The sequence below is a fragment of the Taudactylus pleione genome, unplaced genomic scaffold (genome assembly GCF_031769625.1).
Source record: "Taudactylus pleione unplaced genomic scaffold, aTauple2 ptg000019l, whole genome shotgun sequence".
Taxonomy (NCBI): domain Eukaryota; kingdom Metazoa; phylum Chordata; class Amphibia; order Anura; family Myobatrachidae; genus Taudactylus; species Taudactylus pleione.
This window is the reverse complement of record NW_028284421.1, coordinates 5896779-5922179: the sequence shown is the minus strand read 5'-3', so window position 1 is coordinate 5922179 and position 25401 is coordinate 5896779.

Here is a 25401-nt window from a genome sequence, read left to right as displayed (position 1 = left end):
ATTTAGTAGTTTGTTTAAAAAACTTGAAGATGGCGTTACCCACCGGGACAAAGCACCGGAACGCATTCCAGGGCTTAGCACATATGAAAAATGCTGTAAAATTCCAGAAAATGGCATTTTGGGGAGTTTTACCGCATTTTTCACTTTAGTACATCCCGCCCTTGTTGTTTACTGGATCAGTACTATGGGTCAAGGATTATGTGGGCAAAATACATTTGTGGTACCCCACTACAACTTTGGTTCACTTATGGCCCCCTGAAACCCTGGGGTGATCAGCTGTAACAATCCTGCCTCTTCAAGTTCTGGAGCTGCAGGGGTTAACGATTCCCTGTTGTTTGGTGATGTCAGCGGGGAGAACCCGGGAGGCATTAGGACCCAGAGGAAGCAAGTGACAGTGCTGGGAGAGCGCCAAGGAAAAAGTCCGGTGATTCGCTGCTCCCTAGTGGTTAGAGGGGCGGAGCCTGGAGAGTAGGAAGAGAGAGAGCGCTCTGAGGGGGCTGGTTCCGGTGCCCCATGGAGTGAGGAGAGCCTGGTAGGGACCGCGCGGACTGCGCTGAAGGACAAGTGCCGCAGAGAGAACAACCAGTAAGCTGCTAGATCCCGTCAGCAGCCAAGCAGAATGAGAGGATGAGACAGAGTAGAGAACAGCTGGTGTGACCACAGCGGGGGGTGCGGTAAGCGATGCACCAGGTGTCCAGAGAACGACCGCTGAGGTAACAGTAAGGAGAGAGAGCACTGTAAGTGATCGGGCATGCTGCCACCATCAGGGGTTAGATCACAGGCCACTGTAGTAGCGGGGGAGAACCGCTGGTCCGTTTCTAGCAGCCATAACAACCGGCCGCTTAAGAGGCTTACTACCTCTGCTTGCAGTGACATGCAGTGAGGTAAATGGCTGGGGAGGCACTGGCTAGTATCAGAGCAAGATTTACAGATACATATATGAACCCGAGGGTTTATGTGGGCATTATACAAAGGTGCAGCAGGATATCGTGCTGGAAATTTGGTGTGTTTTGATCAGGGATGTGTGGCAAAGGTAGACAGGGGAGGCAGTGCCTCACCTGCCATACACTTTTTACTCCAGAGTTTTGACTGATGATTTGAATAATACAAAGTTATAATATTTTCTTTACATTTTATTTATTTTTATAGTCAAAACTCTGAAGTTTGGCTGGTATGGTTTGGAGGTGCCCCACGCCCCAGACATGAACCCCCATAGTGTTAGGGACTTCCCCGATGAGGTCACCTTGACATTGGTGGGTAAGCTCATAACTTTGGCCAAATTTATGCCAAAAACCTAGTATATGATGTATAATTATCAATGGTTGTATGGTGCATCTGGTCTCTCTCTTTTTTCTATGTTGTAGTACTAAGTCTCAGCTAGGTAGCACATCCTATTAGAAAGAGCTAGCTAGAGTCCAGGCCCCCTTCCCCTAAAACTGTGGAGTATACCTAAGTATGAAAGGAAAGGCTCTGCCCAGTGGCGGATTGGGCCGCCGGGACACCGGGCCGTTTCCCACTGGGCCGGTCCCTGTGTGTATGGCCACCCTTCAGTCTCCTGCTCTGCTGGCCACTGCCACGATCGGCTCCAATCGGGCAGCGTTTACTGGAGGGATGAAGTTAAATAAAAATGGCCGACGGGGGAGCTGCTGCGTATGCCCACCCACAGCAGCTCCTCCCATAAGCCTTTGTGGAGCCGTCAGTCACCACTGACGGCTCCTCCTCCAGCCCGTCCACGGCCCGCCTCCATCACCCTCCAGCCTTCACTACTGCACAACAGCAGCCTGCAGCCCTGCTCAGTCAGTGCACATCATGACAGAAGTCAAGGAGAACAAAGAGCCAGCCCCGTCCCGCCAGTTCTGACTTTGTCACAGTAGTGTGACAGTCAATATTCAGTAAGTAGATTTGATCTAATAAATCTGGCTGCCTAGTGTCAAGGGGGAGGGGGAGAGGGGGTCTGGAGCTGAAGATACAGGGCTGGGGAATGTTGAGGCTGAGACAAGGGCTGGGGAATGGCAAGGGGCTAAGAATGGGGGTGAGGGGCTGAGGATGGGGGTGCGGGGCTGAGGAGCAGAAGATTGTGATGAGGTGACAAGGGCTGATGGCGGTGGTGAGGTGCTGAGGGTCTGGAGGGAATCATGACATGAGCCAGGATAGCCCACCACAACACTCATGATTATTTGCTTTGCATCACAACCCACCTGGGTAGAATGCCCATGATGACAGTTAAGGTAAATGTGGGCCCTGGCCCTAGGTGGTCTCAGCTCAATGTGTGTGCAGTCTATAGCACCCAGGACATTTGGCATGCCTGAGATGCTATAAAAGGCTAACATGACATCATTCCACTGTGACTACTGGCTATGATAGTAAATATAGATGTAGGAGAGGGTCTTAAATGTGGCTAAGACTTGGCCCAGGTAGCAGGGAAAGGTGGCTTGCGATATGCCAAACCACCCACCCAGTTACTGAAAAGTATTTCTACAGAGGTAATGGCAGATGTGTTACTACATAGGTGATGGAGGTATGTGTTACTATATAGGTTTCGGAGAAGAATGTATTAATGAGCGGTGAGTAGGGGAGATGTGCTATTACAGTGGTTAGTCAGGCCAAATGTGTTAGCACTCTTGAGAAGTATGGAATAACTGAGGTATGGACTTAATACAAAGATATTTTACTTTTCTGTTCTAAATTTCCTGTAGTAAATTCTATTTATTTTACAAGTTCCCCCACAATCCTCTTAGAGCTACCGCCATCATGAAATGGGAATAGTGTAAGTCTAACCCTTACACACTTCTTATTCTTATAGAGCTCTCTGCTTCATTTGCTACTGTTGACCACTCTCTTCTCATAGAAACTCTACAATCCCTATGTCTACAGGACACAGCCCTATCTTGGTTATCATCCTACTTATCTAACTCTGTCAGTGTTCATTTCTCTGAATTCACCTCCTCTTTGCTACTTCTATCACTTAAAGTACCTAAAAGGCTCAGTCTTAGGTCCTCTGCTTTTTTCAATCCATACCACATATCTTGTCAAACTTCCTTCTATTTTCAGTATCATCTGTGTGTGGAAGATACTCAAACCTACGTATCCTCCCCAGTTTTGTCACCATTTGTATTAGTCCGTGTCACTGAATGTCTTTCTGCCATTTCATCTTGGATGTCATCTCACCACTTCAAATTTCAAATTTCCAAAACAGAATTAGTAATATTTACACCAGCAAATAGTAGTTGCCAACCTGATATCTATATCACTGTTGATAACACGACAATCAAACCCGCTCACTGCCTAGGTATCATTCTTGACTCTGAAATGTCCTTTGATCCCCGTATTCAATATGTCTCCAAATCATGTTATACATATCTAAAAAACATTTCCAGAATACGACCATATCTTACACAAGACACTGCAAAAACTCACATTCATTATCTCTCGCACTAATTGTTGTTAATAGTCTCCTCACCTGTCTTCCCCAAAACAGACTCTAACCACTATAATCCATTTTGAATGCAGCTGCAAGGCTGGTTTTCCTCACTAAACGTTCATCATCTGCTGCTCCGCTCTGTCAGTGCCTCCATTGATTTCTCCACTGTTTTCTACTTTATTCAATATAAAATACTTTTACTTATTCATAAGGCTATTAACCAAACCACACCAACATACATCACGTATCTCAAATATCTTCCAACCCAACCTCTCCAGGTGCTTAATGATAGTGTCCAGTGGCATCTGGTAAGAATTGTCTGTGGTTACATACAAGTGACACTGGCTCAAATCACATCCACATTCAATGCAGGAGGTATCAGATGCATGTCCAGCAGATGGGATTTTATACTGTGTGAATCTTGGTATGCAGCACATATAAGATATTGTGCATGTCCAGCAGGTCAGTGCAGCATTCTTTAGCTTCCATGGGAAATGGGAGCAGAAGTTCCACCAGAGTGCCCAGGTCAACACTATGATACCAGACACAGCGTCTCACCTGGGCTCATGATGTTGCTAATTGGACCCTGGAGGGCTGGCAACATGTGGCGTAGCCCAATGAGTCATGGTTCCAGTTGTTTCAGGCTGATGGTAGAGTTTGGGTATGGCGCAGACCTCATGAGGCCATGGACTCCATTTGTCAACTAAACACCATACAGGCTGGTGGTGGTTCCATAATGGTGTTCATGTGGCATGGGTTGGGTTCACTGGTCTGCCTAAACACTTCATTGACCAGTAACCACTACTGTGCATTGCTTGTTGACCATATTCAGCTCTTCATGGACTTCATGTACCCCGACAATTATGGAATATTCCAGCAGGGTAATGCACCAGGTCATCGGTACCAAGTTGTTCAGAATTCATTCGAGGAGCATTCTGGAGAGTACTTACGAATGGTGTGGCCACCATGCTCGTCCAACATGAACCCACTTGAGCATTTGTGGGACATGGTAGAGATGTCCATTCGCAACCAAGATCCGGCAACTACAAATATCAGGGAGCTGTGGGAAGCTATCCAGGCAGCATGGGTCAACATCTCTCCAGAGGTTTTCCATCAACTTGAGTCGATTCCACATCTAGATGCTGCACTTTGCTGGGATAGAGGGGGTCCTACACGATACTAGGTATCTATCCCATGACTTGGCACTTCAGTATAAGACACAATGTAACACTAGATTATTATCATTTTTATTATTTTTTATTTATAAGGCACCTCAAGTGGTCTGCAACGCCATACAGAGGGCAAAACAATAAGACAGTACAGGTTAAAACAGTACAGTACAATATAGCAGACAAGTATCAAATAGTGCTAGAAATATCATAAAAGCCACTGATGCAATGGGTGCAATGGAAATATTCACTGTAAGCTGAAACTGGTAGCTATTAGCACGGGAACAGATAACAGGTCTAGGTCATCTGAGGAAATAAAACAGTCCAGGGCAGAGAGCCCAAGGAGGAGGTGTAGAGTGTAGCTTGTGTGCAAGAGAAAGTGGTAATGAGAACAGAAGGGAGGAGGGCTCTGCCCATGGAGCTTACAGTCTAAAGATGTAATAGAAATAGAAATAGAAATCTAAGAGAAACTGTTTTCTCAATCTGTCACACTTACCTGTAGACTCCCAAAGAATAAGACACCCTGCCACACCTCACCACCTGTACAGTGGACGGGGCTTCATAATGTGATTCTCTGATTCACTGTGAATCATGCCATCATGGCCTGTCCTATCACTAAATGATGCTACGCATTGTGGTAATGCAGACAGGTAAGGGGGGGGGCATAATTATGTGAGTCATGCCCCCATGCCCTTCACCTCTAGGATATCTCAAAGGGGAGTTCAACAATGTTGCCAAATATATAACAAATAAAAAAATAACAATTTCAAATTATTTCATAAAATGTAAAGCCCACACATACACACTTTCTAGCCTCCCTAACCCTATCCCTGGCACTACAAGATGGCATCACATATTGTGGGTGACATGACTGTCATCTAATAAAAAATGACTGTGTATGGCAGTCTGAACACCAACTCCAATTTCATCCAAACTAAGAGATCATACACATTATGCTTCATATTAGTGCAAATTATTGCAAAGACTTTAATATGTTTAGTGAAACTATTACCTGTACCTGTCCTGTCCAGCAGAAACAATGAAGCAAGTATGGAAGATCTAGGTATACCAAGTACAGCAGACTATTCAGTGAGGATAACATGCCCCAGACTTTGTAGAATGCACTGTACTAAACACAGTTTTTTAGTTTTTGTTTTGCTTCACAAATTATATTTTAAAGAACTGTAAATAAAATAATCACATAGGCAAATTTCAGCAAGATGTGTGAATGTTTTAAATACAATATTAAAAATATTATAAAAATATTTTTAAGAGAAATTAAAATTGAAGTCTGTAGTATATGATGAGAAATAAAACTAGCATAAACAAAGCAAAAACTAACAAAATACATGATAGACCATTATTTAAATATATAAGCGTATAATGCTCCAGAGTTGGAGCAGATTATGTCAATAAACAGCAAGAAAACACAAAGGAATCAGATGGTTGTAAATATCTAACAAACAAACAGAACATCTGCAGAGTGTAGATGGCCCGTCTTATATCATAAGTGGCTCTGCTTGAATATTATCTCTGTCCAAATCCATTTACACTCATTGATCTGAATCACATCACATCCAGAAAAAACATGTTTCTCGCTACAGTAAATAATTTTTGTTTTTCTTACTCATTGTTTGTCTGTTCACATGCAGCAGAGTTGTAACCAGAAGAACAAAGTAATATTTACACAAATCCACTCACCTAAATACATGCTAACAAAAATGAGTATAAAATACACACTCACGGCTATTTGTATTTATAAGTGCCACCATTGTGGATGACGTTTGCAGGTGATGTAGTACTTTCAGATGAAGAGCTGGTAGTAGTGCACGCATCCTGTTCTGAAGCCAGTTTTTATTTATTTGCTAATGTCATTGCAAATGGCCATAATGGGATGGGAATTCCAGATAATCAAAAGAAAACTGCTAAGGATTTGGCTAAATGAATTAGGCCATTCTCACCCCAGTGGTTGAAGGAGATTTGGTTTTTTTGGAACTTGTACAACTTCCACATTCCGGTCACAAGGAAGAAGTCAGCCCACCAACATTGGCCTGTGTACATTCACGTTTACCTATTTTATGTATTTACTTGATAAGTTGTGGCAGAGAGCTAATTTGTTTTCTTGGTTTAAACACAGTATTAAGCACAGTAATAGCTGTATGGCTGAATTTTGGATAGGGCCTCCACTACATTAGCTGAGGACTGACAGGGGATCAAAGGAGGCTGAAAGAATCACTTCAGTAGGGCTTGTTTATACAGTAGTTGTTGTGGATGGGGCATATAACGGACAGACATAATTTTTTACCTTGACATTTATCAGCTATTGTCACTTAAACAATAGACAAGTACTATCACAGGAGCCAACAATAATTTAACAATGATTAGGAGTACTCAAGTTTAACCCCTCCCTCATGCGTACTGACACTCTCAGCTAACATAAATTACAAACATTGCGGCTACATTATATCAAGTCGTGGCTGTATTTTAGGGTTGCTATATTTCAAAAATAGAACGGGACACATTCACGAGGATCCCAGTCAACCTGCACCGGACCCTATTACGTAAACCCCATAATATAGGAATTATATTGCGATGAAGGCAAAATTCTGGCTGTACATAGAAATCGGTTGTGTTTGATTATTTAAAGCACATTTAAAGTTTCCAATTTATCCTGATTATATGCAATAATGTGTCTGCTGAGCAGGGGGTGAGGGTGGGTATTTCCAAAAATACAATTCGAGCACAATCAGTGGGGGCGATTCAATTCAACGCGAATTGAATAGCACCGGGAGTGAGCACCCGGAGCTATTCAATTCAGTGCGTTGTGTGGTTGGAGAATGTCAGTTATCGTGCCTTAACAAGGGTGTTAAGGCGCTTTAACCGGCATTCACTGACCAAAGTGCCGGTCGCGCTGCTTTTAGCGCCGCGCTAAGCAGAAAAACAGCTGCACACCCGGCACTTTGGTCAGATTTCTCCTCGCATCCCCAGGGGGGTAAGAGAAGAAATCCTTAGCGCACCCAAACAGCGCGGTGTGTTGAATAGCTTCGGGAGCTCCCTCCCGCGGCTATTCAACATCGCGTTGAATTGAAATTCCCCCAGTGGTGGTACTCAAGAGCAAGCTGGTGGTGAAGTGAAGGAGACTTATAATGTGTACAGTAGATGGTAGTAGATGGTGCAGTTGGTAGTAAACAATAAATTGGGCAGTAAATAATAGTAGGTACTGGCATGTAGAATACGGCAGTAGATACTGTAAGTAGAGAACAACAAGCTTGGCTGCAGGTAAAACAATTCAAGCACAATCATAGGTGGTAGTCAATGGCAAGCTGACGGGAGTGAGGGAGAGTACAGGATCAGGGAGTACAGGGGCAGAGCAGTCAGGAATGGTGAACGTTGCTCCCCTGTAAATGTTTCTCAAATATGGTTGTCTAGCATGGTACTGGGGTCCAAGAATGGTTGTGTAGCATGAAGCTGGGGTCCAAGAAGTGAAAGGACCTGAACTTGAGCATCACCACTGAGCATATTGGAGCCCAGATGTAGCCAAAGGGACCTGGAAGATCCAGCATTAACCATCAGAGAAACAGCTGACAGTGGAGTGGAGAGGGTTGATTGCGGCTGCCGAGTGTCATGGTGCAACAAAGGAGGCATAACGATGGAACTGTGGCCAGGATCAGTCACATGGTGCAGCAGGGGGCACCAGTGAAGTCGCTGCACAGCAGGAAGCAGCAGCAGACTCCTCAGACAGGACCAGGAGGATGGGCAGTGAGGAGCCATGTGGTAGGGGTTCTCTTCCACCCTCCAGTGCCTTCCCCACCGGCTTCTCTTCCGCCCTCCAGTACCCATCTCTGGCTTCACCATCAACTGGGAGATTTGTGCATCCCGAACACAGTTATTAGGACACCGGGGTAAATGCACAAAAACAGGTACGATCCCAGGAAAACCGGAATGTATATCATCCCTACTGTGTGTTCACATTACTTAACAGTATCATTTGGAGTTTGACTACTAACAGGAAAAAAGATTCCCATTTCATTTTAAAGGATAATCAAGGGATTAGGAGGTATTTGTGTTTAATTACCTCTTATATTTAAAATGTGACTTTGTCCTTTAATAATAGCTGTTAAGACAATATTCTCTTTTTTGTATATAAAACGTAATAATAATAATAATAATAATAATAGCAATAATTATTTATTTACATATTACCTTTTCTCAGTTGGACTCAAACCAATTGACATAATTGCAAGAGGTGAGGCAGTCATCTTAGGCGCACTCAGTTGCTATTTGAGGTAATCATTCACATGAGTTACTGTCCCATTGCAGCTTACAGAATGAATTCCAACACACCACACACTAGGGCAGTGGTTTCCAAACTGTGCGCAGTGGCACCCTGGGGTGCCTCGGGACACTTGCAGGGGTGCCTCAGGTTTGTGGTCCAGCATCAAATCAAATTATTTATGGTCAATGTAATGTAAATATGTGGACAAACAGAAGCGCAAACCTGTCCATCACCACATAACTGACCCTAAGGATGACAGGTAAGCACAATTTACTTCACTTTACTACATTTTTTTCAGAATTTCTTAATAACAAACTTTTGGCTTTGGGGTGCCATGAAAACAATGCTGATACTCTAGGGCGCCGTGGTTCAAAGAAGTTTGGGAACCACTGCACTAGGGTCCATGTTTGTCAAAAAGTAATTAAAATCCTAGAATGGTTGGACATTTGCCCCATTTATTATATTATGCATTTGTGCATAAATGCGATCTACCCTAAATGTTAGTATGAGTGCGATGCGAGTGATGAAGGAAGCCTCTGTCAAAGGGAATAGGGTGAATTGTAGTTGTTACAGTATCTGACTATTTCACGACTTATTTGGAGAAGCTGGTGATCAGTGTTATAGTTTCCAATTGCAGCTTTCAGAGAAAATTCCCAAGTTAAAAAAAAAAAAAAAGATGTGTGCCTGTAAGTTATTGTCCCTGATTATGTCCCTGATTATATGCCAAAGGCAAACACAGGAGGGGTTTCTGTCTGCCTGGAAACCCCCCTCCCCAGCACACACCATGGCCACAATAGAAATAGTAAAATAATAGAATGTTATTAGTGCTGCATGTTCTTCTCAGTATCACAAATTAAATGATTAGCACCAACTGTGGATCTTTTAAAATGTGTCAGCCAGTAATAAATATACCTGTGCACCAACTAGGAGATATGGAAAACATGCACTGTTAGGGGTGCACTGCTATAAACCATCAATAGGGTAAATTATTAATACTGTATAATAATACACTATCCAGTACATAAGGAGACCTATATGTACATATATGTCCAGGGCAGTGCTAGTTTCTTCTGCAGCTCCCCCAGACTCCCGGACTTGCTCCAATGCTCAGGAATGGTGCCCACATCTGAAAAAAAAAACATTCTGCTCAGACAAGATGGACCTACTGCCGCATCTGAGGACTTACTGTGATCGCTGGTCCTGTGTATGCTGGAATTATGCAACACAATATACTTTGTATGTAACATATTAAAGCTGGATAAGTGCTAATTATGCCCTCTTCATTGGCAGGCAACACTCACTCTAAAATCAAGCAATTGGGAAACCCCCCTCCAGAAATCCTGTGTTTGCCACTGTATGCCTCTTCTGTACAGTGATAATATTCATCATCTTGTCTTGCAAACAAGCTGAGGGCCTGATTCAGAGCCGGACGCTATTTGCGGACGGTCGTTCAGGAAAAGGGGTTGGCTATTCAAATGAACCGTTCGCTCTTTGCGGTCTGTTGACGCCTCCATGTCTGAACGAGCGAACAAAACTTGCGGTCGTTTTTTGGATAACTACGCCCCCTGGCCGCTCGCATCCTACGTCATGTCCCCTATTTATTAGATTAGTCGAGTACATCGACCAGCGTATGAACTGCTCGCTATTCTTGTGGTTGGTTGTTCCTACCACAATCTTGCGAGCAGTTCTGACTATAAAATAACCCAGTGACGTGGTCAATGACGCTGCTGTATTAATTATGCACACCCATAAAACGCCCGTTTTGACCTTTAAGCACGCCTGCGTTCGGATCTCCACTCCCCGTTTTCAAGCACCTTCCCCTGTTACCACCCACATACGCCTCCTCCTGTCACTCAAAATAGCAGGCATTCGCTATTTAGCGAACAAACGATTTTCGGCCACACTGACTGGTTCGCGCGTGCGTATTAAAAATCCGTACGCATGCGCAGTTGGGCAAACATCGCTCGGAACGAACGAGCGGCCGCTTGCGAGCGGCTCTGAATCAGGCCCTGAGTTCTAACTATATAGCATCTTTTATGCTGGAAGTAATTTTCACAGTAACGTACACAATATGACTTTGTTCTAATGCTCGAAGCTCTTAATCAGCATGCTTGTTGAAGTGCACAGGGCTTCTTCTCTCTCTATGCTTGTTGTAATTCTGGGCCCGATTCAGAGGTAGATTTAATGTCAATGTTTGTGAGGTTGAGCGATTATTTGGTACTGTGCTTGCAGAAAAAAAGCCCTGAAAACCTATACTGCGCATTAGTACCACTAAGTGTACACGATTGCACTGATTTGAGATGACGGCGGAAAGGCATGGACATTCCTGGGAGGTGTCTGGGAGGTGGCCTGAAGTGAACGCAAAAATGGCCATCTCGTGGTCATGTTATGGGAGTGTCATGGGCGTGTCAGTGAGCGCAGGTGCATTCTGAAACGCAGAACTGCAGCCACAGAGGCCATGTTTAGAGAAAGTTTAAAAGGAAATACTGCGCAAGCCATAGGGCATCGTAAATGTTGATGGTCATAGTGATGGTGCACCGATGGTGGAGTGTTTAATTCCACCCACGGATTTCCATTGTCCACGGACATTAAAAGTGGGCATCTCAGGGCTTGCAATTTCCAACACTTGCAATTGCAGTAGAGGAAGGCTGATACAAGCATCTGCATATTATCACAGCTGCGAGTCCGAAAGAAATTGCAGTCGCGCATGCATTAGAGTCCACCTTTGGGTCAGGTCCCCCTGAGATGAAGAATTGTGTAGGTTTGCATTTTGTTGAATTTTAACCAGTTTACAATCCCTAGACCAGTCTACACATTTTTGGATCGTTTTAGTAACGTTTATCTTAGAAAATAAACAAGTAATAAAAATGCAGGACTTTAAGGGCTCTGTGCCTCTGGCCCAATTGGGACAGTTTTTTCCTGTCACATTTACAGGTCCATGAGCACATTCCACATAATTCACAAACAATCATTTATAATCTCTCTTTATACTCTTTTGCCTTTGATACTGTCAGTCGCCCTTTCCTCCTTCACACCCTATATTCCATTAGCCTCTGCAACACTGTCCTATTTTGGCTCTCCTCCTACCTCGGAGTTGGAGACAGATACTCATCTGTCTCGACCTCTAACTCCGCCTCATGTCCTCTACCAGTCGGTGACTATAGATGGTCCGTTTTTGGTCCCCTTTTCTTCTTTCTCTATACCGCCTTCTGTGGAAATCTTATCAGCTCCTTTGGCTTCCAGTATCATCTGCACTTTTATGACTCTCAAATCTACCTCTCACCCCCTGTCCTTTCTCCGTGTGTCCTCTTTCTTGTCTTTGACTGCCTCTTTGCCATTCATCCTGGGTGTCCGAGCAATTTTTCAAAAACTTAACATGACTAAGATAGAACTCATTGTCCCCCCCCCTTTCAGGATTGCTCCACCTGCACCCCTCTCTCTTTGCTGATAACTTCACCCTCTCTTCTGTCCCCCATGTCAGCTGATGCCTTGGTGTCATCTTCGACTCTGCTCTAACCTCTCTACACATTCAAGTTATCTCTCAGTCCTGCCATTTCCATCTCCATAACATCTCTAGGATTCGGCCTTTCCTCACTCCAGATGTCACTAAACCTCTCATCCATACACTTATCATCTCCTGCCTTGACTACTGTAACCTTCTCCTTTCTTGTCTCCTATGTTGCTTCTCCCCATTTTAATCTGTACTAATGCTGCTATCCATCTAATTTTCCTCTCTTGCTGTGCAGCATATCTACATCCTCCCTCTGCAACTACTGCTCCTCCTCTGATTGCTGCCTGATCTCTACTTTGGTCATTATTATTATTATTATTATTATTATTAATAGTGATAATAATAATAATAATAATAATAATAATAATAATAATAACAGCCACAGTAAACAGACACCACCAAGGGGATGTAACTCCTGGAGACAGGTATGTGATGGGCCATATTCCATTTGCCACTAAAGCCCTCATTGCTTACCAGTGGTGTTTGGACGTCTTACCAAGTTTTACCGCTATAGAAAATAAAGTACAAATTCATTGTGATTTTGAAACAACAGGAGTCTCCTACAGCTTTAAGTATGTCAGAGAGTGAAACAACAATTACAGATGATCAATCGAGAAACAGGAGTTCCATTAGGAGTAACAAAGGAAAACCTCTCAGAAGGTATAGTGAAGAGTTTTCAAGCTTTGTCTGCTGTAAACCTCAAACACTCCATGATGCAAAGTCAAGTAGCGACTAGCAAGAGTGGAAATCTGCATAAGGCACCTGGAAGTGCAGCTCTGCCTGGAGCATCCTAAGGATACTCCGAGCAGCTGTACAGATGGTAGGGTGCATGCCTGGAGTGGCACTGCTGCAGCGATACTGGCTGCAGGGTGCCATTCCAGGCACCCTGCTATCCAGAAGCAAGGGCCATAGGGCAGCAATGGTGCCACCCATAGAGTCCAGTACTCTGTGAGTTGGCAACGCTCGCACAACCCTAGTTATGGCCATGTGTGGACTTACTTCCATATGCACACCTGCTGTGCACTTATCGCACTCAGCACATTAGCCAAACTCTGCCAATATTGACAGGAACAATTTGTGAGCACGTAACAGTTCCCCACTCATTTCTGTAGCCTGGGTGACAGATGAGTGTGGGACTGACTAGTCAGATTAAATAACCTGTAGCATATGATTATGTATCATGTATGCTACACATGTGTCACCCCTACAACTGTCATTAGTATATTTCCTATCCTGATTCCAAGTTCTGACACATACTGCACAAATAGCAGAATAGCATCCCATAATAAGAACTGTGTAATCAGAGCACCCCCCCCCCCCTATTCTTTTATGTTGGTAAGTAAATATATTCTTTATCATAAATAGTTTTAAGATGGAAAGGACAATGAATAGTATTCACTATCCCGCATTGGAGGAGAAAAAATGTTTAGCTGGAAAGCTGTGTGTCCAGTTGGGATAAGGCCAACACTAATTTAACCTCTGGTCAAACGGTTGGGAGTTAGCTAGTTTCCTTTTTCCTCTTACATCACTCCTAAGGATTCAGACAAAAATAATATGGTCCAGATTATATGACATTACAGGCACGAGGGAGGATAGTGTTGAAACCCCTCTGAGACACATGATCCCCTGCAAACCAACAGCTGTAAGATTCATATAAACAACTACAACATTCACTTCCTAGTGGATTTAATTACGAAGGCTGGGAAGCTGTTTTTGAGCTATTGCTTATAATGCAACTTGAGTGGGTAGCTATAGAAGCTGCTAATTAACAAGTGTCGATATATTAACATGTTCATTCTGCTCTATGTCTTCCTAAAAATGTCAAAGCACATAATTAACAATTATATATTTCTTTGCTAACAGTCAAGTCACCAAATGTCTTTGGACCGTAAAAGATATATTTTTCCTGATGAAATCAGCTGCATTACATATCTTCTCCAAAAGCTTTATAGAATAATACAGTACCTCAAGCTACACAGTTGTACTATGCAAAAAAACGAATAGTTTGACTTAATAATAAACAATACTGTATAATTAGCCTGATTCAGCCACCGCTGCTGCAAATTTGTACTCAGCGGCTCTGAGAAAATATGCAAATGAAGCAGCCGCCGGGATTTGTATTGAGATGCCCAGCGACGACTTTGCAATTCTGAGCAATTGCATACAAAGAAGCAGCAACAGTCACAGACCAGTGGATTATAGGACTTCTGAGAAACCCTATGGTTATTCAGAATGGCACCTGGAATTAAAAGGGACACGATACGCTTGCGATTGGGTTGCCACCCTCCCATGCTGCCCACAAACGGTCTCTGCCTGTCAATCACTTTGCAAACAAATCCTTATTGCGCGTGACAATGGTAATGAAACTTGACCCATGCGCAGTGCAACTTAGACACATACGTAGATCACTAATAATAACTCAACTACGTAAACATTTGCATTTTGTCCATTTCTGAATCAGGCCCATTGTCCCTATCATGAATGCCATCCAAACCAGGCCCATTGTCCCTATCATGAATGCCATCCAAACCAGGCCCATTGTCCCTATCATGAATGCCATCCAAACCAACTCTGGAGGAAACTAGGTGCTATGAGAAACAATGTTTTGAAGCATTTCACCTCCTGTGCCTCCTTTATTAATTATAATCATAGGTAATTAGCTTATTCTTTACTGAATCCTTATGCTATTGTTTCTAATGCCTTATGATTTGTAATAGTTAAATTGTTTAAGGATTCTCTCAGTCTACTGACTGAAGTGAATGCTTGATTTATTTGTAGCCTTAGATGTATGGTATGTGTTCATTGTTGACTTAAGCCATTTTTATTGCTAGCTTTCTCTGGCTGGCCAATTGGGGGTTTTCATTAATTAGTGTCCACACTTGCCTGCATCCCTGTATAAGTGTCAGTAGTTTGGCTGGAAAAGCCTTGGCTGGATGCAGCTTTTTTCAAAGTGCAGTGTTTTTAAGTGCAAAACTAGCATTAGACCTGCGTTAAACCGATGAGAAACAGAAGGAGAAAAAGGTCCATCAAGCAACAAACCTCAACAAACTAAAGACAGACTACAACTGGACTCCCTGTACAATCACGGCAAGAACACTTCTATTGCTATTAATAATGCTGGCCTTCTGATTCTCGCATACAATTCAATGCTTATCATATTTTTTCCATTGTCAGTTTACATCTATCAACTTTGAAACACTGGGCCTAATTCAGACCCACTCGCGAGCGCTGAGCGCTCACAAGCGGGTCGATGTTGGCCAAGTGCGCATGCGCGAGACCAGAATAATGACGGACAAGCCGTCATTATGGGTCTCGCACCACAGGGGGCGTGCTGTCGATGGTGATTGACAGCACGCCCCCTTTGGTGGGCGTGCCGGGGATGTGGCTGCCCAGACAGAGGCGTTCCCATGGGAACGCCTATCGTCTGAGGTCGGCCCCACTGACATCACTAGTGATGTCAGTGGGAGTGCTTTTGGCTCTGATAGAGCGAAAAGCACTCCAGGGCTTGCGGCAACGAGACCCTACCACAAGGGTCTCGTCGCAAGCCCGATGGTCGCGAAGGTCTTGACCATCGGAACCATCATTTTGGCCGCTCGCTATAGCTGTGGGTGGTCACCCACAGCTATGCGAGTGGCCAGGAGGCCGCTCTTAAATTCAGAGGGACGGCCCTGATTCAGAGCGAGCGCTCTGTCAGAGAGTCCGGCTCTGAATCAGGGTCACTGTCCTTTATCTCAGCTCTCTTGCCTAGCCTCACATCCTCTATCTGCTTACAATCTGCGTTATTTTTCAAATTGTGCACACATTAGAACACCACTTTTAATCCTCCCTATAACAATCTTGTTAATCTGCATACATATTGATACACAGTTTTTCGATACATCACTGTTTTTTCACTTGCATTTCTACAAATCTCTTGCACTCATATCTCATTTACATTTCCAAATTTCATTCCTCTTGTTTACTTATAAACACCATGACAAGGTTTTCGTCAACTCCCTCCTTCACTCAGTCTCTACCTAATCCTCTGTTCTGCCCCCTGCTTCCACCTTTATTCTTTCCCCCTTATCTTTTCCACCTCCTCCTCCCCTTCTCCCCCCTCCTCTGTCTGCCTACTCTTCACTCCTCACCCATTACTCCACTTTCTTCCTGTTCTACCCCCCCCTCTGTCCTACTACCCCACCACTATACCCTCCTCCTACACTCCTCTCCCTGTCACTTCACCCCACTCTCATCCACATCTCCCTCCCTGCCCACCTCCTATAGGTTCCCTCTCTAGCTCAGGTGCCCGCACCATCACTAAACTCTATTCATATCGGTCCCCCAAATTAATCTTACCTCCACGTTGCAGCAACTCGGATAATCTTATTCACATCTCCCCCACAAATGCTATCTCTCTATCCTGTGCCCTCTGGAATGCCAGGTCAGTCTGTAATAAACTGGTCCCCACCCATGACCTTTTTATCTCCAACTCCCTGAATCTCCTAGCCATTACTGAAACTTGGATCTCACCCTCTGACACCACTTCTCCTGCTGCTCTATACTCTGGGGGCCTTGCCTCCCCCACACCCCCTGGCCTTGGGGTTGCCATGGTGGTGGTGTTGGGCTCCTTCTATCCACCAGTTATTCCTACCAGCTAATACCCTCTGAACCATCCCTTACATTCCCCACATTTGAGGTTCATACTATATGCCTCTTCCAACCAGTAAATCTCAGAGTAGCGGTCATTTACCGTCCCCCTGGCTCTCCCTCCAAATTCCTTGACAACTTCGGTTCCTGGCTCCATCACTTTCTCTCCTCAGATCTTCCCTCCATTATCCTAGGTGATTTTAATATTCCTATTGACATTCCCACAGAATCCTCTGCAGCTAAACTCCTTACCCACACCTCTTCATTTGGTCTCGCCCAATGGACCTCATCACCCTCCCATGTGAGTGGGCACTCACTTGACCTGGTCTTTACTCACCGTTGTGATATTTCTGATTACTCCAATTAGCCAAATTCCCCCTCTCTGACCATCACCTTCTCTCTTTTAACCTATCCCTCTCTCCTTCCCCTCCTTTAACTCCTAAGGCTACCATTACTAAGCGTAATATTGAGGCTATTGATACTGTTGCTTTTTCCTCCCTGCTGGACTCTCTTCTCTCCCCTATCATTTCTCTCTCTTGCCCTGAACAAGCTACTTCCCTGTACAATTCCTCCCTTACTTCTGCTCTTGACTCTGTTGCTCCAGCAATAACTACTCACCTTCGCAGATCCACACCACAACCCTGGCATTCCAAATGCACCAGATACCTACAAAAGTGTTCAAGAATTGCAGAGCGTCAGTGGAGAAAATCATGCTCTAAGGCTGACTTCCTCCATTTCAAATTTACTTTCTCTTCCTACAGTGCTGCCCTGTCTCTCTCCAAACAAACATATTTCAAAAACCTCATCTCCTCCCAGTCCTCAAACCCCCGCGTCTCTTTGCCACTTTCAACTCCCTACTCTGCCCATCCCCTCCTCGCCTTCCCTCCTCGCTCTCTGCCCTTGACTTTGCCACCTACTTTACATCTAAAATTGACTCCATACGTGAGGACATCATATACCATCAGACCCTCAGCACTCCTCCCCCTCCTTGCCCTTACCACCCCTCCCCAACTGTCTCACCAACTCTGACATCCTTCTCCCCTGCTTCTGGAGAGGAAGTCATGGCCCTCATCTGGTCCTCCCTTCCTTCCACCTCCCCTCTTGACCCTATCCCTTCCCGTCTCCTCTCCCACCTGTCTCCTTCTGCCTGTTCCCATCTGGCTCACCTCCTTAATCTCTCCCTATCATCTGGCACTGTCCCTTCTGCATTCAAACATGCTCTTGTCTCCCCCATTCTTAAAAAACCTACCCTTGATCCTAACATACTTTCTAACTATCGACCCATCTCTCTTCTCCCCTTTGCTTCCAAACTCCTTGAGCGTATTGTCTACAACCGCCTTACCACCTTTCTTTCCTCCCACTCCCTCCTTGACTCATTTCAATCTGGCTTCTGATCTTTCCACTCACTGAAACTGCCCTCACGAAAGTCAGTAACGACCTCCTTGCTGCCAAATCCAAGGGCCACTACTCTCTGCTCATTCTCCTTGACCTCTGCTGCATTTGACACTGTAGACCACCCTCTCCTCGTGCAAATCCTTTACTCTCTCAGTTTATGTGGCACTGCCCCCTCCTGGCTTTCCTTCTACCTCTCTGATCGTTCCTTCGCTGTGTCCTCTCATGACTCCTCTTCCACCCACTTCCACTAACAGTAGGAGTTCCCCAAGGTTCTGTTCTTGGACCTCTCCTTTTCTCCCTATATACATCCTCTTTAGGTGAACTCATTAACTCCTTTGACCTCCAATATAATCTCTATGCTGTGATACTCAAATTTACCTTTCCATCCCTGAGCTCTCCCCCTCGCTCCTTACCCGTATCTCCAACTGTCTCTCTGCTGTCTCTTTGTGGATATCCCAGCGCTTTCTTAGACTTAACATGTCTTAGACTGAGCTGATCATCTTCCCACCCTCTTCCACTACATCACTTCCCACAATTTCATTATCTATTGATGGCACAACTATCTCCTCTAGCCCCAAAGTGCTGTCTTGGAGTTATCCTAGACTCCTCCCTCTCCTTTAAACCGCACATTCAGCACCTCTCGCAGTCCTGCCATTTTCATCTAAAAATATCTCCAGGATTAGACCCTTCCTCACCCAGGATGCCACTAAAACCCTCATCCACTCACTGGTCATATCCAGATTGGACTACTGTAACCTTCTCCTAGCTGGCCTCCCAGTCTCTCACCTCTCTCCACTACAATCGTTTCTCAATGCTGCTGCTCGGCTCATCTTGCTCTCCAGACATTCTACATCTGCTTCCTCTTTCCTTCAAGCCCTACACTGGCTCCCCTTCCCCTTCAGATGCCAATTCAAGGTTCTTACATTCGCCTATAAAGCCCTCACCAAATCCTCTCCAGCATACATTTCTGACCTTCTCTCCCTTCACACTCCCGCCCGTCCACTTCGCTCAAATAATGCATGCCGCCTCTCTTGCCAACTGATTACTTCCTCCCACTCCCGCATCCAAGATTTTGCCCGTGCTGCTCCCTACCTTTGGAATGCTCTCCCTCTCCCTATCAGACTCTCCACCTCTCTACAAATCTTCAAACGGGCTCTCAAGACCCACTACTTCATCAAGGCCTTTCAGCCCTCATCCTAACCCACCTCATGCTCTTTTCTTCCTATCTTCCCCTTCTGTGTCACACCTGTCTGTCTGCCCCTCCCCTTAGAATGTAATCTCCCATAAGCAGGGACATCTTCCCTCATGTGCTTCTCTATACATTTTCTTCTACTCTCTACTCCCCATTAGGGCACCTAACACTGACTGCCAACTCCCGGCAGCTTATTGTGAGTGCTTTAATCACTATTTCAGCAATGTATATAAGTCGTGTCCTTGTCCTGCACTGTAATGTACTGTAAGTTACTTGTTTCTTGTTCACCTATTAGTTCTATGTACTATGTAAGGCGCTGCGGAACACTTGTGGCGCCATGTAAATAAAGGATAATAATAATAATAATTTGGTCTCTGATTTAACCCACACTTGGAGAGCAAATGGTTAGTAGCTTATACATACTGTATTTTTTGAGTTAGGCATAGAGGGTATGGGAAGTTGACAGTCACTATGCCACCAGTGAGTAGTACTGTATGTCACCCTTACAATGCCAGCACTGGAATACCGCCATGAGTGTAATGATACTTAGAGCATTTTACTGGTGCGGGTGTTCTAACTTCAAACATGCCAGTAAGCTGCCTGATTAAATTTCTAGGCCAGGCCAGTGCCAATGTCACTTTTGAAGAAAAAAATAGAATGAAAAAGAATGGGGCTGTAACTGGGAGTCACTCTGACTATCCAAACACAGCACCGAGAAAGATGGGAGACCCCTCTTTCAAATGATGTGACCCATAAAAGATAATGTCTGGTGATCAGTGCAGTACAGAAATATCATGGATTCCAGGTATGGCAGAAGATCTCCCCCAGCCTAGCATGCAATAATAAAGGATCACCCACTTTTGAAATAGGGGAGTCCTCTCTTTCAAATGATGGGGCCCCTTAGTGCTTATTTTCTGGTGACAAGTTGTGATCACCAGACAAATGTTACTCAACACTACGGAAAACATATGTTTTATGTATATAGACAGGACGGCACTATGTGCCTGCTTATGCCCAATATTACACCTATACATAAGGGGGCACACACATTTGAAAGAGGGGAGTCTTTCAAATTATGCAGCCACCTAGTCGCTATTGTTTGGTGATCACCTGTGGTTACCCTGTGCTATGGAAAACATACATGGGCAGGAGAGCACTACTTGTATGCGCCCCCTTAACCCATAATTGCTACTGTACAAATGGGGCCACCCACATTTGAAAGAAGGGAGTCTCCTCTTTCAAATGATGTAGCCCTTTAGCGGTGATCACTTTACTTTTACTGATTGTGGTAACAGGCTCCTATCAGAGCCCCTGTCCCGATGACTTAGTAATATACAGTTAGGAGAATAAGGATTCCTTGCTGCTATGAATTGCAGCGATAAGGAATCATTAATATCGGGAGCTGGCCACATCTATACATATGCCGGTTAGAGTGGCTGCACCTTCCTGCAAAAGCATTTCAGCATACTGTGGCATCATTCCTTAGACATCTGCAGCCAGACTAGTTATAAAAAAAACACTTTGATGAAGTAATCCTAATACAGCTCTGGACTGTTATGGAGCATACACACGGCCAGATTTGTCAGATTTGTCAGATGAACGATTTAACGATTTTAACGATTTTACCAAAGATTTTAACGATTTTTGACTGCATTAAAATGAATGGAATCGTCCAAGTCTGACTGCAAACACATCAGATGTCAGATATCATTATCTGACCATCGGGAACGCGCATCGTTCAAATCGTTCATCTGACAGATCTGACAGATATGTCAGATATGTCAGATTTTCCTTCAGGTATGAACGATTGAACGATTTTTTAAATCGTTATCGTTCAGATCTGAAGAAAAATCTGACCGTGTGTATGCTCCATTATAGTTTATCCTATATGGTATGGTGTAATGTCAACGCTGTAGGGGGTGTGGTCAGACACAGGGGAGTACTCCATTTAGAATTGTCAGTAAAAACACAAAGGTAATGGTGCGATGAAAAATGGTGTAATGCAATTGTTATTTTCTTTTCTTTTCTTAAAGATTTAATACACAAACACATAAACTAATAAAATGTGTAATATTATTATATAAACACTTTTTGACATATCAGTATATATTGAAAAAACACACTCAATTTTTTTGTTGGTGATTAGTCAGTAATACCTTACAGTATTTCAACTGCCACATCAGGTGTCCAGCACCTGCTTGCAACTTAAATACTCTCTTCCAATAAAACATGCTGGCAAGCATTAAGCTGGTCCTGGTTCAAGTAAATACTGAAGAGACCTCAAGAGGCCCATTTACAAAGCCTACACACACAGCACTTCTATTTAATGCAAAATGATCTTCAACGGGATATAGCAGGTTTTAAAGCCCAAAGCATTTTGTATTTGAGTTAATCCGCACTAATTAAAATGTGTATAAGTGGTTTAACCCATCTCCAGTTTTGGCTATGTTGTGACTGTGCAAAATATTGTTTCACAGATTTGAAAATAGGGGTTAAAACCATGTGTCAGAAGATTATATTTGCTGTCCATATCTGTTTCTGCCATAATTTTACATCCTTGTCCCCAAGCTCTAGCGTAATGCATGTAGCACAAGATACCCAAATATCTCAATTCCTTCAGGGATTTCCTTGCCCACTTCTGTTCTTAACTGTGTTCCTCCTTGGAGAGGACATTTTATATTGGGAAAGGAACTGAAACAGGAATAGAGAGAGGTTTCCCTAGTGATCTGGGTTACGGCGTTTGAGCGTCAGACAGCATATGTGCAGAGCTGCTGGGAGCCATATTCTATCCAGGATTCTAATTTCTAAATGGAATGCTAAAATGAATGAGGCGTATACACGGTTTTCTGTTTTCCCACTTTGTACAGCTGGGAAATACTGTTGTGGTGAGCTAAAATAGCCTCCTACACATTCTGGGTTATGAATGTATACAGAGTCCCTATTTATCTGCATGCAGTGTGAAGGATTATTTAAGTTGCAATAAAGATCACTTATCCGCACTGCCTATCAATAAAAAAATCACTGGGACAGTTGACTCATACTCAACTGCCCCAACAAAATTGACCCTGAGCAGTAAGGGGTATATTTACTAAAGTGCAGGTTTTTAGAAGTGGAGATGTTACTCATAGCAACTAATCAGATTCTACTTGACCTCTATCCAGCACCCTATAGAAGATAATAGCTAAAATCTGATTGGTTGCTATGGGCATCATCTTCACTTCTAAAAACCCACACTTCGCTGTGCCAGTCTGTAGGCATATGCACATGCATGAGTTGGCTAGCCTTTTGCCCTTGATAAAAATACCCCTTCATGCTAATATTTTATGAACATTCTGTAAAATATCAACAACCATTGGCTATCTCTTTGTACATTGTTTCTTTGTATCTTGCACTAAATGTAACATAAACAATATAGCATAAAAAACAGCCACCGGTATACAGTAAATTATATGGGCATTCGTTTCGTGCTCCAAGATTTGCTGTTAGCTCATTGTAGTCACCTTGGGGATCTTTCTGGACAGACTGATGCAGTAAGGCTTTTGCACCATTTGTATTGCATTTTACACCATTGCACACAGCATCGGGCAGCAAAATGGCATCTTCAGAGAAGGTGCTTTTTTTTCTTTGGATAATGGATTAACCTGGGCTCTCTGTATGTATATTAACCAATTGCCTGGCATGGTCGCATTTTTGCGACCACACCAGGCTGTGCGTTATCTGATCTGGTCACAATAATGCAACCAGCCAGTTAAACAGTGTGGGCGGCTGCAGGAATCTTCCAGGAACTGCTGCTCTCAGATGGACCTTCTGGTCTCTCTGCTTCTCTGCACCCTCCCCCAGTGTCTGCTGTGCTGCCCATCACTGCTGACCGGTCAGCAAAGCAGGGCCCCCCACCCAGAGCCTGCAAAGATCAGCAGCCACTGGGATAAAGTAAATTAACCCCCACCCTCACCCCCTAAAGTGTAGCTGGTGTTTGAAACCGCTGTGAAAAGGAAAGTTGCGATGGTTGCTATCTTTCCGATGTTCTGATGGTGGTGATCCAATGTTCTGATGTTTGAAAAAACTATTTTTTACAAATATTAAAAATATATAGATTTTGTTTTTAAAATTAAATCATTTTGGATTAGTTGAAATAGATGCTCTTCACCTAATTCACTCATAACAAAAAACGACAATTACAGTGCGGTTTTTAGAAAATAAATCGTAACTGTAAATTACTAAATTAAGTTTTGTGTAAGATGTGTGTGAGATATGTAAGATATGTGTTTGAGATATGTAAGAGATGTGTGTGAGATATACAAGAGTGTTGAAAGAGGAGTGCGTTACTGTGCAGACTCCAGACTGTCACAAATCTGCTGCAGCCGCAAGGTCACTTAACTGGTTCCCCACTTCATTATCCGGCTCCATGACAGACTCTCTCCAGCTGCAGCTTCTTCTCAGCTCCTGCAGTCTTCCTGGCTTCCACATGCAACACTCCCTCCAGTGTTGGCTGCTTGGCACAGCCGTGACAGTCTAGATCAGGTGACTGGATCTCCACCAACAGAAGACGAGTATGCAGTCACATGACACCTGCAGCCAATCCCTGACAAGCCAGGGTTTCTCTATGCACACAGCACTTGCCAGTGCAATACAGCCTAGCTGTGTGCTTCCCAGTGAGCTCCTGCAGATTCCTATCATTAACCAGAGACTCCAAGTTCAATTACCATCTTGCTACACTATTGGCTCCAACATTCCAGTCCCATTCTGGTTCTAAACATTCTGGTTTCAGTCCAGTTCAGTGTATTGCAGTCCCAGACTGGTCCAGAGCTACTTTGGGATCCACTTGAACCATTTCCCATCTGGGTCTAGCCTGGTTGAAGTTACCGAAGCTCTCCTTCATCCCTCTACCTGCACCTGTGTGCATCAAGTGTCTCCACTCTGGTTCCAACTTCCAACCAAGACTCCACCTGTTACACCAATGCCTCCAGTCGCCAGCAACCAGATCTTGGCTACTAGTTACACACAGTGCACTTTCAATACATTCCACCACTCCTTACTCTTGTCCATGAGCAGAAACTATATTAGGCCCTTCCCAGCTTTCAGCTGCTTGTCCCAGAGTCCATTCCAGCCAAAGACTCCAGTCCAGTTTCACAAACAAATGCAAATGTGATGCATTCTTCCTGTCCCTCCAGGGAGGCTTCATGCCCTGTTCCAAGATGGATGTCAAGGTCACTACAGGGGCCATCTTGTCTTTACTGTGTAAGAGTGACATGATGGGAGACAGTAAACTCATACTTAGCTCCTATATGAAAGACCCAATTTTTACCTGCATATAACTTTTTCCAAGCATCCTGCACCACTACCTGCAAGAAACATACAATCACCGGTTGGAGTGCTGTTTAGAACCCCGCTTCCACCGGTGTGCTTGTAACAGTGTATCACACCCTTTTCACATTATTTTAGTTTCACATAAATTTACTAAATAAAATTTTGATTTTCAAACAAAACCTGCCAAAATTGCCCTCCTGATTTTAAAAATATTTTGGGGCCGATTCTTAATCGGACACAAAGTGCCCATATTTGGGCACTGAGGCCAGATTAACTATCCTATGCTAGATTATGTTCAGCCAATGCGTAAATCTGTGTGTCTGCGAGCAGGAAGCCATGCCACCCACTGATTTTATGGGAACCACTGCAACCGTGATCATTGGTACCGGCACTTTCACCAGCCCCATCCTATAAGTAAGAGCATGAGAGCTCTCTATGTGTCCGGAGAGCTTCCGAGGATGGCCTTTTGATGTGCGTCAATTTTACCAATATTTATGCAGGTAA